The 17223-nt window shown below is 39.8% G+C and overlaps 1 protein-coding gene, 1 long non-coding RNA gene and 1 other non-coding gene across 3 annotated transcripts in view; 2 read left to right on the top strand and 1 right to left on the bottom strand.

The window, feature by feature from the left end:
- The window catches only part of NSUN6 (NOP2/Sun RNA methyltransferase 6), a 153148-nt gene that overhangs the window by 32770 nt on the left and 103155 nt on the right, over positions 1–17223 (top strand). Inside the window, exon 3 of the mRNA XM_081553791.1 lies at positions 4955–5096. The gene's annotated coding sequence lies outside the window, so the exon portion shown is untranslated. The remainder of the gene's footprint in view (positions 1–4954; positions 5097–17223) is intronic.
- Positions 361–17223, bottom strand: part of LOC145531411 (uncharacterized) — a 30885-nt gene continuing 14022 nt past the window's right edge. The window contains exon 2 of the long non-coding RNA XR_014072410.1: positions 361–487. This is a non-coding gene — a long non-coding RNA (uncharacterized LOC145531411). The remainder of the gene's footprint in view (positions 488–17223) is intronic.
- Positions 1096–1168, top strand: TRNAG-UCC (transfer RNA glycine (anticodon UCC)). The gene has a single exon. It is a non-coding gene; the product is annotated as a tRNA-Gly (tRNA).

Below are 17223 nucleotides of genomic sequence, written 5' to 3'. Positions count from 1 at the left end.
TTCACTATCTACTATTTTATCTTACCACCTCCCCAGCCCTGTGTTTTTCTCTCCCAACGCTTCTCCCATCCTTATATATACACAAAGATTCAAATATGTACACATACATATAGTTATACATCCATATATGCATATATGGATGAGCATACACATATATACTTTAATTATCTATAGATTAGAATATTCTTTGCATTTTCCATGATATGTATAGTTTAAGTTGTATACTTCCCTACCACAGAATTTTCTTCAGAATTTTTGAGACCATATCCATGATATACATGATTTGAACATCTTTTGTTTTGGTAAAGGTAAAATGTAGAGTGAGATGTTTTGGAAAAATTATCACTGAAAGACGTTGGGTAAATAATTCTCACATTGTTTATTCAAATGGCTCTCGAGATCTTAGGGTGTACCAGGCATGATGCTCCTTGCTACATACACATTAATGGACAAGCAGGAAGTTTCTCTCCTTCATGAAGTTCACAGTCTTGTGGGAAGATAGAGAAACAAGCAAGTAATTGCAAATTATATAAAAATAAATTTTTTATAATTTTCAAATATGAATTTTTTATAATTTAAAAACCTATAATTGCAAATTATAATTGACACCAAGAAATAAAGTGCAGTCTTCCAGAATAACAGGGAGGGAAAGACATAGAAAAGGGGGTAAGGAAAGTTATTTCTAAGCACATGGCATTGGTGCTAGACTTGAAGGATGAGAAGGGGCCAAAGTTGAAAAATAGGAGAGAAATAGCAGACCAGGAAGTGGTTGTAGCAAGTGCAAAGGCCCTGAGGCAGAATGGGACTTGGAGTATTCTAGGAAGTAAAATGAAGCCAATAGCCCTGCAGCATATTGAGAGAAAGGGAAAATGACATCAAAAGCCAGAAAAGTAGTGACATGCTACCAAAGTTTGAAAGTTATGGAAGGAGTGAATTTTATTCAGAGAGTAAAATGCTGGAATTTGAGTTTGGAGGTTTCAGTGATGGTAAAATTCAGAGAAGTTGTGTTGAAGTGGAGAAAAAACTCCATGCTAGTAATAATTTTGAACTTATATAGCTGCAAAAACAAATGAACAAGCAACAACAAAACAGAATTCCCTGGTGGTTCAGTGGTTAGGACTCTACACTTCCACTGCAGGGGACCTGGGTTCGATCCCTGGTTGGGGAACTAAGATTCCACAAGACATGTGGCATGGCCAAAAAAAAAAAATTCCCCCCAAACCATAGCTGCATCACAGTGTTTCAGTATTTTAAAAAATTATATTTCATCTGCGTTGGGACAGCATTGATCATGGCTCAGTGCATACATAAATATGAGTGAGAAACAAATATCTAAGACCATACACATTACTAATAAAATCAAAAGGAAGAATTCAGGCAACTGTTTGTTTTAGTTTTGTGCTTCTCTTCAGTAGTGTTGATTCTGGTATTTTTTATTCAAAGAATCTCACATCATATCAGTTGAACAAAGCTCAATTAATACTTTTTTTTTTTTTTAATAAATGAAGCAAAGCATTATTAAAGCTAGAATTTAAATCATATGACTGGAATAAAAATAGTGGTTTTTTTTAAATTTACTAACTGATTGTTAGCAAACCAAATCCTATGTACACATGAGCAGAAATAGTATGTTCAATTCCTTAGATTCTAAGACTTAGAAATTGCAAAAGCAGGTCAAATCAGTGATAAGTAATCCTTTAAATGAGCTTCCATAGTTTGGGAAACTCTAAACAAATCAAATTGTGAACCAATTAGGTAATGCAAATTTTAAGATCTTTACCACTCAGAACTGTATGGGGAAGAAAAATAAGTTTTGGAATTCAGATTTTTTCCAATAATTTAAAAATAATAATATGATGCATTATCATAATCATCCCATAATCAAATATAGTAATACATTGTACTGAAATACATGATCAGTTATACCAAATGAAGTAAAGACAGACTGTAAATATCCCCATATCATTATGGGTCAGCTTTTGTCACCAAACTGACTGCAACTTTTGAGGAAGCCTTCAGTTTTCAAAGATTTGGAGAATTCATAATTGTGAATGAGGGATTGTGCAACCATGGACTTTAATCTCATTCCAGTTCTTTCATTTTTTAAATCTATCAATTTATTTGTTTAACTCGGTGCTCTTGCAGGGGAAGCGTGGAGTTCTAACTGCTGCACTACCAGGGAATTCCCCTTTCTGTTTTGTTGTTGTTTGTTTGTTTTTCCAGCTATGTAAATTCAAAATTAGCGTGGAGTTTTTTCTCCACTTCACCACAGCTTCTCTGGATCTTACCATCACTGAAACCTGCAGGTTCTCAACTCTCCTCCTTACAGTGCGTGGGGGCTACTCTCTAGCTGCGGTGCTCCAGCTTCTCTTTGTGGTGGCTTCTCTTGTTGCAGAGCATGGACTCTGGAAGGCAGTCTTCAGTAGTTGTGGTGCATGCGCTTAGTTGTGTAATATTCCTTGACCAGGGATTGAACTCATGTCCCCTGCATTGGCTGGCAAATTCTTAGCCACTGGACCACCAGGGAAGTCCTCCAGTTGTTTCTTAAAAATGTAGTCTTAGCTTAAAACAAAGTTTATAATCCTAATGACTATAAACAGAGTTACAAAACAATAAATCCTACTGTATAGCACAGGAAACTATATTCAATAAGAATAAAGGAACAAACAAAGTTAAAATTTGCAAATGGCCAGATTTCCATGTGTGGGCCCTAATAAATGAATATACATGATACTAACAAATTTTTTTAGTTATTTGTATGGTCTTGGACAAACCCTTTAAATTTTACCCTTATGACTTTCCCCATATTTTTCTTCTTAAGAATAGTGAAGTTCACCATTAATTACATTTTTTTTGGCAAAACATTTTCAAGCACCACCTCGCCAGAATTTTTTCTTTCCCAAATGCTTGACTACTTGGCAGAAACGCTAAGAGTGTTTACTTCAGATCTCTTTACCCATTGTGGGAAGTCTTTAGATCACTTTCGTCCACTGCAAGCCAAGTGGCATTTTCAAGAAGGGTCATTCCCAGGAGCAGTTTGTGACCTTCAGTGTGGCTGAGACTGCTTGCTGACTAACCAATATCCATCTTTCCTTTCCTTAGTCCACTATAAAAAAAAGGCACAACTTGAGAGTTGTGAGTTAAGTTTTATTTGGGGCAAATGAGGGCTGCAGCCTGGGAGACAGCACCTAAGATAGCTCTGAGAAACTGTTCCAAAGAGGCAGGAGGGGGAAAGTCATTATAAATGTGATTTTGGTGAAGTGGGAATACTTATAATCAAGCACATATTTTTGCAGAAGGTTTCTGCTAGTATCATGAAGTTTTCTGCTAGTCATGAGGAATAGTCATCACCATGAAGGATTTTTAGTGGTTTTCTAGATATGAGGAGATATAGGAATTGGGCTCATAAAATCAGCTCCTGAAAATATCTGAAACTATCTGAAGACCTGTCCTGCCAGTTCCTCCCCACCCATCCCTATCTGCCCCTCAAGCACAGAGTGCCTCATTCCTGATCTTTACCCTGAACTCCTTTCAGGAGGTGTTGAAGGTCAGCAGCTGCAGCAGCACGTGATTTAATCCTTGTAGAGGTAGATGGCAAGTGCCCATGGCAAGTGCCAGTTTGTAGTTGGCACTGCCTAATAAAATGGGATTTTATATTGAGTTTGATCTAAGTTTCCCACATAGGTTTAAACAACGAGGTTTAATCAGAGGTCCTTTGGTCGAGGAAGCTTGTGAAAGGGGCTGACTCAGCGGGAGGTGCCTTTTGCTCCTTACCTTCGCCCTCTTTTCCTGGGAGTGTGGTCGCCACACCTGGGTGGAGTTAGGAGCTCTGTTTTGCCAACAGGGAGGAGAGCACAAGGCCATGAGTAGCTGAACAGAAAGAAGAAAGCTAGGCTCTGTGGAGTCTCCCTACCATGTGGATCTTTTTTTACATGAGAGAAAAAAAATTAGAAAACCACTAATTGGTTTTAAAGCACGGTTTTGTGGGGTCTCTTCCTCATAACTAAACGCAGTTCCTAGTGCAAGAGTAATCTTCATTTTCTCTGTTAAATTCAGCTGTTTTTCTTTTTTCATTTTTGGCCTTGCAGCATGTGGGATCTTATTTCCCCAACCAAGCTTGCTACCCATGCCCACTGCAAAGGAAGCATGGAGTTTTAACTACTGAACCACCGGAGAAGTCTCTAAATTCACTTTTTAAAAAAATGATATTTGCATATTTATTTTTGGCTATCTTGGGTCCTGCCAACAAAGGTCCGTCTAGTCAAAGCTATGGTTTTTCCAGTAGTCATGTATGGATGTGAGAGTTGGACTATAAAGAAAGCTGAGTGCCAAAGAATTGATGCTTTTGAACTGTGGTGTTGGAGAAGACTCTTGAGAGTCCCTTGGACTGCAAGGAGATCCAACCAGTCCATCCTAAAGGAAATTAGTCCTGAATATTCACTGGAAGTGTCAGGCAAGTGTATCCTCCTCGGTTCTGTCTTGTCACAAAAAGATTTGGAATGACAGACATTAGAGACCTCGGCAGGTCACAGCTCTCGGGTCTTGGACAGACCATGTTATAGCTCTTAGGTCTCGAACAGACTGTGTTATAGCTCTTAGACGAATCAGTGTTACGGCTCAGTATTACAGCTCTTTTATTTAGAAGATAGCAAGAGAATCCATCCTTGAAGCGTGAGGGCATGCTGACCCAAAGACATGAAGAGAAGAACACCCCAGCGCGCGGGAAAGAGAGAGAGCAAGAGAAAGAGTGCATGCACGCGAGGCGGGGGGGGGGGGGGGAGTGAGCTTTGGCTCCTCTTTTTATATGTTTTTTTCTTCCCTCTGGGCCTGCCCTATGCACATTGGGCTTAGCCAGGAGTGCTATTCTACCTGAAGTTCTCACTTGGGTCCTCGGACCTTCCTTTGACCTTCCTTTGTTCCATTTTCGTGGGCTTTTCCCTTCCTTGTCTTTTAGCCACTGCCATTTTGGACTCCTGTTTCCTATACTAACTACCTAACAGAAGGACTGATGCTGAAGCTGAAACTCCAATACTTGGGCCACCTGATGCGAAGAACTGACTCATTGGAAAAGACCCTGATGCTGGGAAAGATTGAAGGTGGGTTGAAAAGGGGACTACAGAGGATGAGATGGTTGGATGGCATCACCAACTCGATGGACATGAGTTTGAGTAAACTCCAGGAGCTGGTGATGGACAGGGAGGCCTGGTGTGCTTCAGTCCATGGGGTCGCAGAGTTGGACACAACTGAGCAACTGAACTGAACTGAACTGAACTGTCCTGTGTCTTCGTTGCTGCTCCCAAGTTTTTTCTAGGTATGGCGAGCAAGTGGTATTCTTCATTGTGGTGCTCGAGTTTCTCATTGCAGTGACTTCTCGGGGTGGGGGGCTGAGTGTGAGGTGTGCAGCTCCAGTAGTTGTGGCTCCCAGGGTTAGTTGCTCCATGGAATGTGAAATTTTCCTGAACCGGGGATCGAATGCTTATCCCCTGCATTGGCAGGTGCATTCTTAACCACTGGTCCACCAGGGAAGTCCTATCTACTTTTTAATTGCTTTGTAATACTAGGCTGAGAAGAGGAATGAGGGGCTTTATGGAAGGCAAGAAATTTGACTTAGTCTAGGCTGTGATTACATAGATATGAGATATGAACTTATATATGTCCACAAAGGTAGTGAAGGTGAAATAATTCCAGCTGAGCTATTTCAAATCCTAAAAGATGATGCTGTTAAAGTGCTGCACCCAGTATGCCAGCAAATTCGGAAAACTCAGCAGTGGCCACAGGACTGGAAAACTTCAGTTTTCATTCCAATCCCAAGAAGGGCAATGCCAAAGAATGTTGAAACTACTGCACAATTGCACTCATCTCACATGCTAGCAAGATAATGCTCAAAATCCTTCAAGCCTGGCTTCAATATTACATGAACTGAGAACTTCCAGATGTACAAGCTGGATTTAGGCAGAGGAACCAGAGATCAAATTGCCAATATCCATTGGATTATAGAAAAAGCAAGGGAATTCCAGAAAAACATCTACTTCTGCTTCACTGACGATACTCAAGCCTTTGACTGTGTGGATCACAACAAACTGTGGAAAATTCTTAAGGTGATGGGAATACCATCCTTACCTTCTTCCTGAGAAACCTGTATACAGGTCAAGAAGCAGCAGTTAGAACTGGACATGAAACAACTGACTGGTTCAAAATTGGGGAAGGAGTATGTCAAGGCTGTATATTGTCACCCTGCTTATTTAACTTCTAGGCAGAGTACATCATGCAAAATGCCAGGCTGGATGGAGCACAAGGTGGAATCAAGATTGCCAGGAGAAATATCAATAACCTTAGATACACAGATGACAGCACCCTTATGGCAGAAAGTGAAGAGGAACTAAAGAGCCTCTTGATGAAGGTGAAAGAGGAGAGTGAAAAAGCTGGCTTAAAGCTCAACATTCAAAAAACTAAGACCATGGCATACAGTCCCATCACTTCATGGCAAATAGGTGGGGAAACAATGAAAACAGTGACAGACTTAATTTTCTTGGACTCCAAAATCATTGAGGACAGTGACTGCAGCCATGAAATTAAAAGACGCTTGTTCCTTGAAAGAAAAACTATAACAAACCTAGAGAGCATAGACATTACTTTGCTGACAAAGGTCCATATAGTCAAAGTTATGGTTTTCCCAGTACTCATGTACAGATGTGAGAGTTGAACCATAAATAAAGCTGAGCACCAAAGAATTGATGCTTTTGAACTGTGGTGTTGGAGAAGACTCTTGACAATGCCTTGGACAGCAAGGAGATAAAACCAGTCAATCCTAAAGAAAATCAACCCTGAATATTCACTGGTGCTGAAGCTGAAAACTTTGGCCTCCTGATGTGAAGAACTGACTCATTAGAAAAGAACCTGATGCTGGGAAAGATTGAAGGCAGGAGAAGAGGATGTGATGGTTAGATGGCATCACTGACTCAATGAACATGAGTTTGAGCAAATTCCAAGAGATGGTGAAAGACAGGGAAGCCAGATGTGCTGCACTCCATGGGGCCGCAAAGAGTCAGACATGACTGAGCTACTGAAGAGCAACAAATGTATTACAGTGAGCATATCAGGAGGCTCAAGTTCCACTGGAAGTTGAACATTCCACCATCCTGGGCCTAATTGATTGTAACCAGGTTTTGTTGTATCCAGCTTTTCTCAATGGCTGTGTCATTCTTTAAAGGTTGCACCCTGCCCTCTTCCCTTCTGTCTCAGTGGGATCTGATCATCTAAATATAGACAATGTTAAAGAGTTGGAAAGATATAATTCTTTTAAAAAATATTCAATAATCTCCTTGATCTATATCCTAAGACAACTACTCATTTCTCTCATTTAAAAATGGTTCTCTTAATGTTTCTGCATGTTTCCCCGTAATAATGTTGCTGACACAGTGTTCTAGAATGACATATACCATCACTATTCACTCTCTGAATATTCTGTTTGAGAGCGATATGTATTCCTCCATCGGCAGCAGCCGTCTTCATTTTATGAACCCTTAGTCTTGGCTCACTCAAGTTTCTTATTCCTATATGACTTATCAGAATTCTGACCTATTGTGAACCTAGCGAAATGGTTAAACAGCAAAACCTTAGGTTGAAGAATTTTCTGGAGTATGATATTGGAAGTATCAGTAAAAATACAATAAAGGAATTTTTCATCTAGTATTCAATATGAAAGTTATTCTTTTTGCTATTGAAAAGTTGGACTATATAGAACTCCTTCCTTTCCAAGACCACCTCACCAACCTCAGACGGCAGGGTAGTGTTGAAAAAAATTACACATTGACACAGACCATACTGCTTAAAATCTTAGCATTGCTTATCATCAGAGAAATGCAAATCAAAAGCACAATGAAATACCACTTCACACCCATCAGACTTGTTATCATCAAGTAATCTACAAATAACAAATATTGGCAAAGATATGGAGAAAAGGGAACCTTTGTATACTGTTGGTAGGGGTGTAAATTGGTGCAGACACCATGGAGAACAGTATGGAGGTTTTTCAAAAATTTTAAAATAGAACTACCATGTGAATAGTATATGTGGGTATATACCATATATACCCAGCAATTCCACTCCTGATTATATATCCCCCCAAAATGAAAACACTACTTTAAAAATATACATGCACCCCGATGTTCATAGCAGCACTATTTACAGTAGCCAAGATACAGAAACAACCTGTGTCCACGGACAGTGAATGGATAAAGAAGATGTGACATACATACAATAGAATATTGCTCTGCAGTGCTCAGTCACTCAGTCATGTCTGATTCTTTGCAACCCCATGGCCTATAGCTCACCGTGCTCCTCTGTCCGTGGATTTTTCAGGCAAGAATACTGGAGTGGGTTGCCATTTCCTCCTCCAGGGGATCTTCCTGACTGAGGGATTGAACCCAAGTCTATGCGTCTCTTACATTGGGAGGCAATTTCTTTAGTACTGAACCACCTGGAAAGCCCAGAGTGGAATATTATTTAGCTATAAAAAAGGAAATTCTGTCATTTGCAGCAACATGGATGGACCTAGAGAATATAATGCTTAATGAAATAAGTCAGACAGAATGTATGAGATCACTTATATGTGGAATCTAAAATTTTTTTTAGTGAATGAATGTAACTAAACAGAAATGGACTCACAGATATAGAGAACAAGCTAGTGGTTACTGTGGAGAGAAGGAAGGGGGAGGGGTAAGATAGAGGTAAGGGATTAGAAGACACAAACTGCTATGTATAAATTAAATAAGCAACAAGGATATGTTGTACAGCACAGGGAAATACAGCCATCATTTTTTAATAACTCTAAATTGAGTGTAATCTATAAAAGTGTTGCATCACCATGTTGTACACCTGAAACTAAAATAATATTGTAAATCAACTATAGTTTAAAAAATGAGTCTTACTAGAAGTATTTCCAAAAAGCAAGAGAGTTCCAGAAAAAGCATACTTCTGCTTTATTGATTATGACAAAGCCTTTGACTGTGTGGATCACAACAAACTGCAGTAAATTCTGAAAGAGATGGGAATACCAGACCACCTGACCTGCCTCCTGAGAAATATTTAAGCAGGTCAAGAAGCAACAGTTAGAACTGGACATGGAACAACAGACTGGTTCCAAATCGGGAAAGGAGTATGTCAAGGCTGCATATTGTCACCCTGCTTATCTAACTTATATGCAGAGTATGTCATACAAAATGTTGGGCTGGATGGAGCACAAGCTGAAATCAAGATTGCCGGGAGAAATATCAATAACCTCAGATATGCAGATGACACCAACCTTATGGCAGAAAGTGAAGAACAACTAAAGAGCCTCTTGATGAAAATGAAAGAGGAGAGTGAAAAAGTTGGCTTAAACTCAACATTCAGAAAACTAAGATCATGGCATCCAGTCCCATCACTTCATGGCAAATAGATGGGGAAACAATGGAAACAATGAGAGACTTTATTTTGGGGGGCTCCAAAATAACTGCAGATGGTGACTGCAGCCATGAAATTAAAAGACGCTTGCTCCTTGGAAGAAAAGCTATGACCAACCTAGACAGCATATTAAAAAGCAGAGACATTACTTTGCCAACAAAGGTCTGTCTATTCAAAGCTATAGTTTTCCAGTAGTCACATATGGATGTGAGAGTTGGATTGTAAAGAAAGCTGAGCTCCGAAGAATTGATGCTTTTGAACTATGATGTTGAAGAAGACTCTTGAGAGTCCCTTGGATTGCAAGGAGATCCAACCAGTCTATCCTAAAGGAAATCAGTCCTGAATATTCAATGAAGGACTGATGCTGAAGCTGAAACTCCAATACTTGGGCCACCTAATGCGAAGAACTGACTCACTGGAAAAGACCCTGATGCTGGGAAAGATTGAAGGAAGGAGGAGAAGGGGATGACAGAGGATGAGATGGTTGGATGGCATCACTGACTCAATGGACATGAGTTTGAGTAAACTCCGGAAGTTGGTGACGGACAGGGAAGCCTGGTGTGCTGTAGTCCATGAGGTCGCAGAGTCGGACACGACTGAATGACCGAACTGAATTGAACTGGCAAGAATTTCTGTATTGTATAGATTTGTGAGGTCAAAAAGGAACTGGAATAGCTATAGAAATAGAAACACAATTGGTAAAGACTTAATTAAATTATGAACCTGAACAATCATACAAAGAGAGACCAGAATTTTCTGTGTAAGAGATCATTAAAGTTTCCATACAAGGAAGACCATTTACTGCTATGGAACATGAATTATTATTGAAATAAAAAGAGAGTCAGCAAATAATTCAGGCCTAGGATGACAAAGGAAGAGGAATTTAATAGGATCAAATTATAAATTATTTCCCTAGCTACATCTAGCTAAGAATTCTTATAATTCCTTAGTGTGGAGGGAGTTGGGTTGATGTTAATGACAGAATATACACAGGTGGTTTATTGTATTTTAATATTTGGTCAGTTATGCTTACTTAATTCTATTGTCTGTATTGTATTGCATTAAAAGAACATGATAGGAATTGTTGTAATTTAGATTTGGGGACTGAAGAGCTCTCAACTGACAATTGGATTCAAAATTCTGGTGTTCAGTGTAGGTGGTGAAGAGAAGCAGTACCTCTTACAGAAAATGTGTTTTGTAAGGCTTATTGCTCTCTGGTTGTGTTAACATCTTCAAGGGCTTCACCCTGGGAAGCAAGGGGCCTTGATTTTGCTAATTAAGTGTAAGTAGCAAAAGAGAAACTGTTCTCGCAAAGCTGGATTGCTAGTGTGATAATTGATTTCTACCTTTTGACCATTGAAAGAATCATTATTTGACATATATGTGTGATAAATGTATACATGTATACATTTATACTCGACATACTATTATCAATGTCAAATCTAGCTTTCAGATTTTCTTATTGATAAAAATAATTTTCTAAGTGACATTTATTCTTGCATATTATTTTATTCTATTAATATTATATTTATTTTATTATGGCACCCTGAAGGAGTGTGGATGGTAAAAGTAACATAAACTCAATACCAGCCATTTGGAAAAGATGGAAATTTGTCATGAAGATCACACTAACCACTGTAGTCCCACTTCTTTGGAACTCTTTCCAATGTCTTTCCTTGTACTTCATTTTGGGTTGGCAAACTTTCAGAATCAAGAGTGCCAGGTCAGAGATCCCTATTATGTAACTGAACAAGTATATATAATAGCAGTCACAAAAATAACTCAGATGAAAATGATTACATAATTAACACAATCACACCCTCCTTTGATAAAGGGCAGAGATTTTGCAAGAGGCTTTGGAAGACTGTCCCTTCTATAGTTCTAAATCATTTGTCAAATCACAAGTACAGACTACTTTAAATGAAATCATCAGCTTGCTTTTTTGCTTCCTAATCATTTCTTAGATCATCTGAGCTGAATGAATGGGGTTACATGGGAATGAATACTGAATAGAGTGGTAACTTTGGGGCATGAAAGACTTGGAAAACAGGGGAAAATAGCCAATGGGCAAAAATGGCAATGGGATACTCCAAGGGGATGAGGGAGAAGAAATGTCAGGAGAGGGAACTGGGGCATAAAATAATGTGGGATGGTGCCAGATAGGGCAATCAGATAATTTAGATTAAAACCTAGAACATTTTCAAGAGTGAAAATGTCACTGTTAATTGCACTGGGACAACAGGTTGGATTATACAGGGTAAACAAGGAAATATGGTCATTTTATGTAAACTTAAAAAAAAAAAGAAACAAACCTACAGCCCTGGTGGCAGCCAATAGTTTGCTTTTTACCAAATTCATGACAAGTTTGATATTAGTATCCTTAAATTTTTGATCCCTCATCATTGACCTCTTTTCTGTTTTCACAAGCAAAAGGAAAGGCCAGGTGGATCCTCATTGAGGGTTCTTTAAAGAGATTGAGTACCTAAGAGTCAGCGCGAAAGGTTGCTGAACCCAAGATCAGGTTTCCATCATCATGAGAGTGAGTTAAAGTCACTTTCTTGGGATCCAGGCTTCACTCTAAGAACTGCTAGTGAAGATCTATGCTACTGGCTCTTCGTTTTATGGTAATTCTAAGCTAGAAGCTAGCATGGTGGATTCCATCTTGTCCTATCTATAGTGACTGTTGCATTATATTCAGTGTCGTGCTACAACTCTTAAAATGTAAGGTCCACTGAAAGATATTTTAAGCTGCTTGTATTTTCAAATCAGTTTGCTGGGTCCATTGTGCACGTTTGGAAACCAATCCATCAAACCTCAGTCTGCAAACTGTTAACTTAAGGGATACATACACCAGGAAATAAGACTAAATTCATTTCTATTATGAACCAGCCCTGAAGCAGTGCTTCTGGACCAGCTTTCATCTTGGGAAGATGAGTAATAAGGGCTGAACCCTTGTGGCTCAGCTGGTAAAGAATCTGCCTGCAATGCAGGAGCCCTGGGTTTGATCCCTGGGTTGTGAAGATCCCCTGCAAAAGGGAAAGGCTACCCATTCCAGTATTCTGGCCTGGAGAATTCCATGGACTGTATAGTCCATGGGGTCGCAAAGAGGCGGACATGACTGAGTGACTTGCACTTCACTTGCACTTTAACAGGAATAGGATTTCAATCTTTACAGAGAGGTCCTCAGGTCACTTGCTTTTTTAGGAACACTCTGTGGTAGGATTTTTCACTGAGACCTGCAATCCTTCAGGCTTGGTACTCTGAGCAGAGTATGATGCTGGCAATTTGCTGTCGCCAAAAGAACCCCAAGATCCCTAGGTCACTCAGTGCCCCTTGGACCACCATGCAGCATTCGGTACTATTGTGCATAAGTTCTTAATCACTCAGTTGTGTCTGGCTCTTTGTGACCCTGTGGACTGTAGCCCACCAGGCTCCCCTGTCCCTGGGATTCTCCAGGCGATAATACTAGAGTGGGTTGGTATTCCCTTCTCCGAGGGATCTTCCTGACCCAGGGATTGAACCTGGGTCTCCTGCATTGCAGGTGGATTCTTTACCATCTGAGCCACCAGGGAAGCCCCAGTTGGTACCATTAGAAGAGATTTTTTGTAATAATATCTCTTCCTGCTGTTCCTCTCTTTCCCCAGTGGTCTGTATCAAAATAGGGCTCACTTGGGACTTCCCTGGTGGTCCAGTGGCTAAGATTCCACACTCCCAATGCAGGGGCCCGGGTTCCAACCCTGGTCAGGGAACTAGATCCCACATGCTGCAACTAAGAATTTGAATGTGCAACTAAAGATCCTGCATGCCACAACTGAGACCCAGTGCAGCCTGGCAAATAAATTTAATATAATTTTAAAAATTTAATATAATTTAAAAAATATTAAAAAAAAATGGGACTCAGTCTAGCTGGACTCCCTACTCTAGATGCCCCTAAGCACTGTGGGAGAAAGGATTGGAACCCTGAAGGAGTGTGGATGGTACTGGGAGACTTCCCACTCTGAGTAGCAGCTGTGTGTCTGGCAACAGACTGAGACAGGATTGAACCTCAGATTACAGAGAAGTCATCTGCTCACCTGCTTTGTAAAGAATATTCCAAAGTGCAATTTCTTGAAGTAGAGATTCTGATGTCTGTGAGCTCTCTGTGAGGATTTCTAAATTTTGCACTTTCATTTCAATAATAATTTAAAAGATAACATAAACACATTGGATCATCTAAACAATTTCTCTATATCCAAGCCTGGAGGGCTACAATCCATGGGGGTGGCAAGAGTTGGACATGACTTAGCGACTAAACCACTACCACCCTGCAAGTTTAGTCCTGGGTTTGTGTTTATCATTGAGTCAGCACCGAGCAGTTCTGTTCTAATCAGGAAGCTAATGAGAAAGAACCAAAGCTGACTTGATATGCAAATGATGCATTTATGCCAAATGAAGTCCACATAATAGCACAACAGGCTGTAGGAACAAGTGGTTTACGGTGATTTGAATGAAAAAAAAAAAGGCGGGGAATTGTCATCTCACAGTACCTGGCCGTCACCTGTCATTCAAGTTACAGCCAGTGATGACTGTAACAGTAACATCTGTCACATGAAATTAAACTTTTATTTTATTTACTTTTACATTTTAAAAATACTTACTTATTTATTTTTGGATGTGTTGGGCCTTAGTTGCGGCATGTGGGTTCTTTCATTGTGGTGTGTGAGCTCCAGAGTGCGTGGGCTCTGTAGTTTGTGGCAGGAGCTTAGTTGCTCCATGTAGGGGATCTTAGTTCCCCAACCAGGAATTGAACCCCCTACATTGGAAGGCAGATTCTTAATCCCTGGACCACCAGGGAAGTTCCCCTAAACTTTCATTTTAAAACTTCCTGGTTTTATTGCTTGGTTTATATTCACTTTATGAATTGGTATTTTTTGCGGTCACGTAGCTTTGTAAGAGTTGCTATCTAGTTGCATGTGAGGACCAGGATCTTTAAAGAGCGTGAACTTGGGGACCAAATTTCCGGATATCAGTCTTAGCTCTGAGTAACCTTAGAAATGTTCCACCTTTTTGTGCCCCAGTTTCATCTCAGTATTCTTGCCTGGAAAATCCCATGGACGGAGGAACCTGGTAGGCTACAGTCCATGGGGTCGCAGAGTTGGACATGACTGAGTGATTTAACTTTCTTTCACTTTCTTCATCTGAATGGGCATAATGATAACATCTACTATTATCTTGAGGAGTAATTGAATACATGTAAATTATTAGTATAGTGCCTGGGCCTGCTAGGTATTCCTGTGGTAAAAATAATTTAGCTCGTTAGATAAATTAGCATACTAAGTGATGTAGGTCAGAAAGAGAAAGACAAATACCAGATGATATCACTCATATGTGGAATCTAAAATATGAACTTGTCTATGAAACAGAAACAGACTTACAGACATAAAGAACAGACTTGTGGTTGCCAAGGGGCAGGGGTGGAGGAGGAATGGATTGGGAGTTTGGGATTAGCAGATGCAAGCTGTTATATATAGGATGGATAAACAACAAGGTCCTACTGTATAGCACAGGGAACTATATTCAGTGTCTTGTGATAAATCATAATAGAAAAGAATATTTTTAAAAAAATGTATATGTAACTGAATCACTTTGCTGTACAGCCAAAATTAAGACAACATTGAATATCAACTATATTTCAGCAGAATAAATTAAAAACTGATTTAGCTCAGAAATAAGTAAAGATATAACTGTGTGAGAAGTCTCCTCTATTGGATAAATTGAGGTATATAAAATAATAAGTAACATTTACATAGTTTATCATGTTTATAAAAAAATACTTTTTCAAATCCTGGGTTGAAGGGATTCCCTAGAGAAGGCAATGGTGGCCTACTCCAGTATTCTTGCCTGGGAAACCCCAAGGACAGAGGAGCCTGGCAGGCTTCAGGCCATGAGGTCGCAGAGTAGGACACGACTGAACACACACACACGTTCTACTTAGGCTTCAACATCTACCCTGGAAACTAGATATTTTGTTGCTGTTATTATAAAGATGAGGAAACTAAAGCTTGGACAGTTGAAGTGATATACCCTGAAAAACATGTTTGCTAAAACTAAGATCATGGCATCTGGTCCCATCACTTCATGGGAAATAGATGGGGAAACAGTGGAAACAGTGTCAGATTTTATTTTGGGGGGCTCCAAAATCACTGCTGATGGTGACTGCAGCCATGAAATTAAAAGACGCTTACTCCTTGGAAGGAAGGTTACGGCCAACCTAGACAGCATATTTAAAAGCAGAGACGTTACTTTGCCAACAAAAGTCCGTCTAGTCAAGGCTATGGTTTTTCCAGTGGTCATGTATGGATGTGAGAGTTGGATGGTGAAGAAAGCTGAGCGCCGCAGAATTGATGCTTTTGAACTATGGTGTTGGAGAAGACTCTTGAGAGTCCTTTGGACTGCAAGGAGATCCAATCAATCCATCCTAAAGGAGATCAATCCTGGGTGTTCATTGGAAGGACTGATGTTGAACCTGAAACTCCAATACTTTGGCCACCTCATGCGAAGAGTTGACTCATTGGAAAAGACCCTAATGCTGGGTAGGATTGGGGACAGGAGGAGAAGGGGACGACAGAGGATGAGATGGCTGGATAGCATCACCGACCCAATGGACATGGGTTCGGGTAGACTCCGGGAGGTGGTGATGGACAGGGAGGCCTGGCGTGCTGCAATTCATGGGGTCGCAAAGAGTTGGACACGACTGAGTGACTGAACTGAACTGATGAGCATTTGATATTTTTTCCCCTCAATAAAGGAATATTGTGTAACCAAACATTTTCCCCATTTTCTTCTGGGTTGCTAGGAGGCCCAGAGCTAATTTTGTAGCTGGTACATGTTAGTACTTGTATAGCACTTATTCGTCTGGACAGCTATGTTAGATTTTCTGTCCTGTTCTTGATTTTTCTATTCTAATTTGCATTTTCTCTGATTCTGAAAATTTATGCCTAGTTTTATTATTTGGAATTCTGTCTAATCTGCCTCATATACATTTTGGAAAACTTTGAGCCATAAACAAATAAATTGATTCTTGATTGCATGACTAGTAACATTTACATCTTGACATGTGCTCTTTTGACTTTGTGAGGAAGTCACATTTATTTAGCATCTAGTATGTCCTGGTACATATTTTATATGCATAATCATATGCAGTCCCCACATTAGCTGGTGTGAAGTAGCTCAGTTGCTGCTTTCTTTATTTTCAGAGGAAGATACTGAAGCTTATAAAAGTATTAAGACTTTCCCAAGGTTAATAAATGTTCTAATTTCTGATTCTGTAAATTGTTAACAATTTAAACAAAAGCATGTACTTCCTCTTCTAAAGCCAGATCTTTGTATCCATCTCCCCACCCCTTCCTCTCCCCCACCGCACCCCTTGCCCTTCCCCCACCCCCCACATGGCTTTTCCTATTATGGCTTTGCCAAGAACAAAATTACCATTCCAACTATCTGCCACTTAAGCTATTTATCATTTTTTAGTTAAAATAATACTTAGTATTACAGCAGGAACACAAATATTCGGCAAAGATGGTCCCCAGCTTACAGTATCCTTAGCAGACTTTCAGGGTTTCCCAGAACACTGTTCTTTGTGCCATTGTTGTACACTTGCCCAGGATGCCTTCTAGAAGAAGACTGAATAAAGGGAAACTCAGAGACTGGTGTTCCAAGGGTGAGCTGGCATGCAAATCTATGCTTCCTGATCCTGGCCAACTTGCCTGTTTCTTTTTTTTTCTTTAAGATTTATTTATT

The sequence above is a fragment of the Giraffa tippelskirchi genome, chromosome 13, assembly GCF_054371585.1.
Source record: "Giraffa tippelskirchi isolate mGirTip1 chromosome 13, T2T-mGirTip1v1.2.pri, whole genome shotgun sequence".
In the NCBI taxonomy this organism is placed as follows: Eukaryota; Metazoa; Chordata; class Mammalia; order Artiodactyla; family Giraffidae; genus Giraffa; species Giraffa tippelskirchi.
This window is presented reverse-complemented; position numbering and strand designations above follow the sequence as displayed.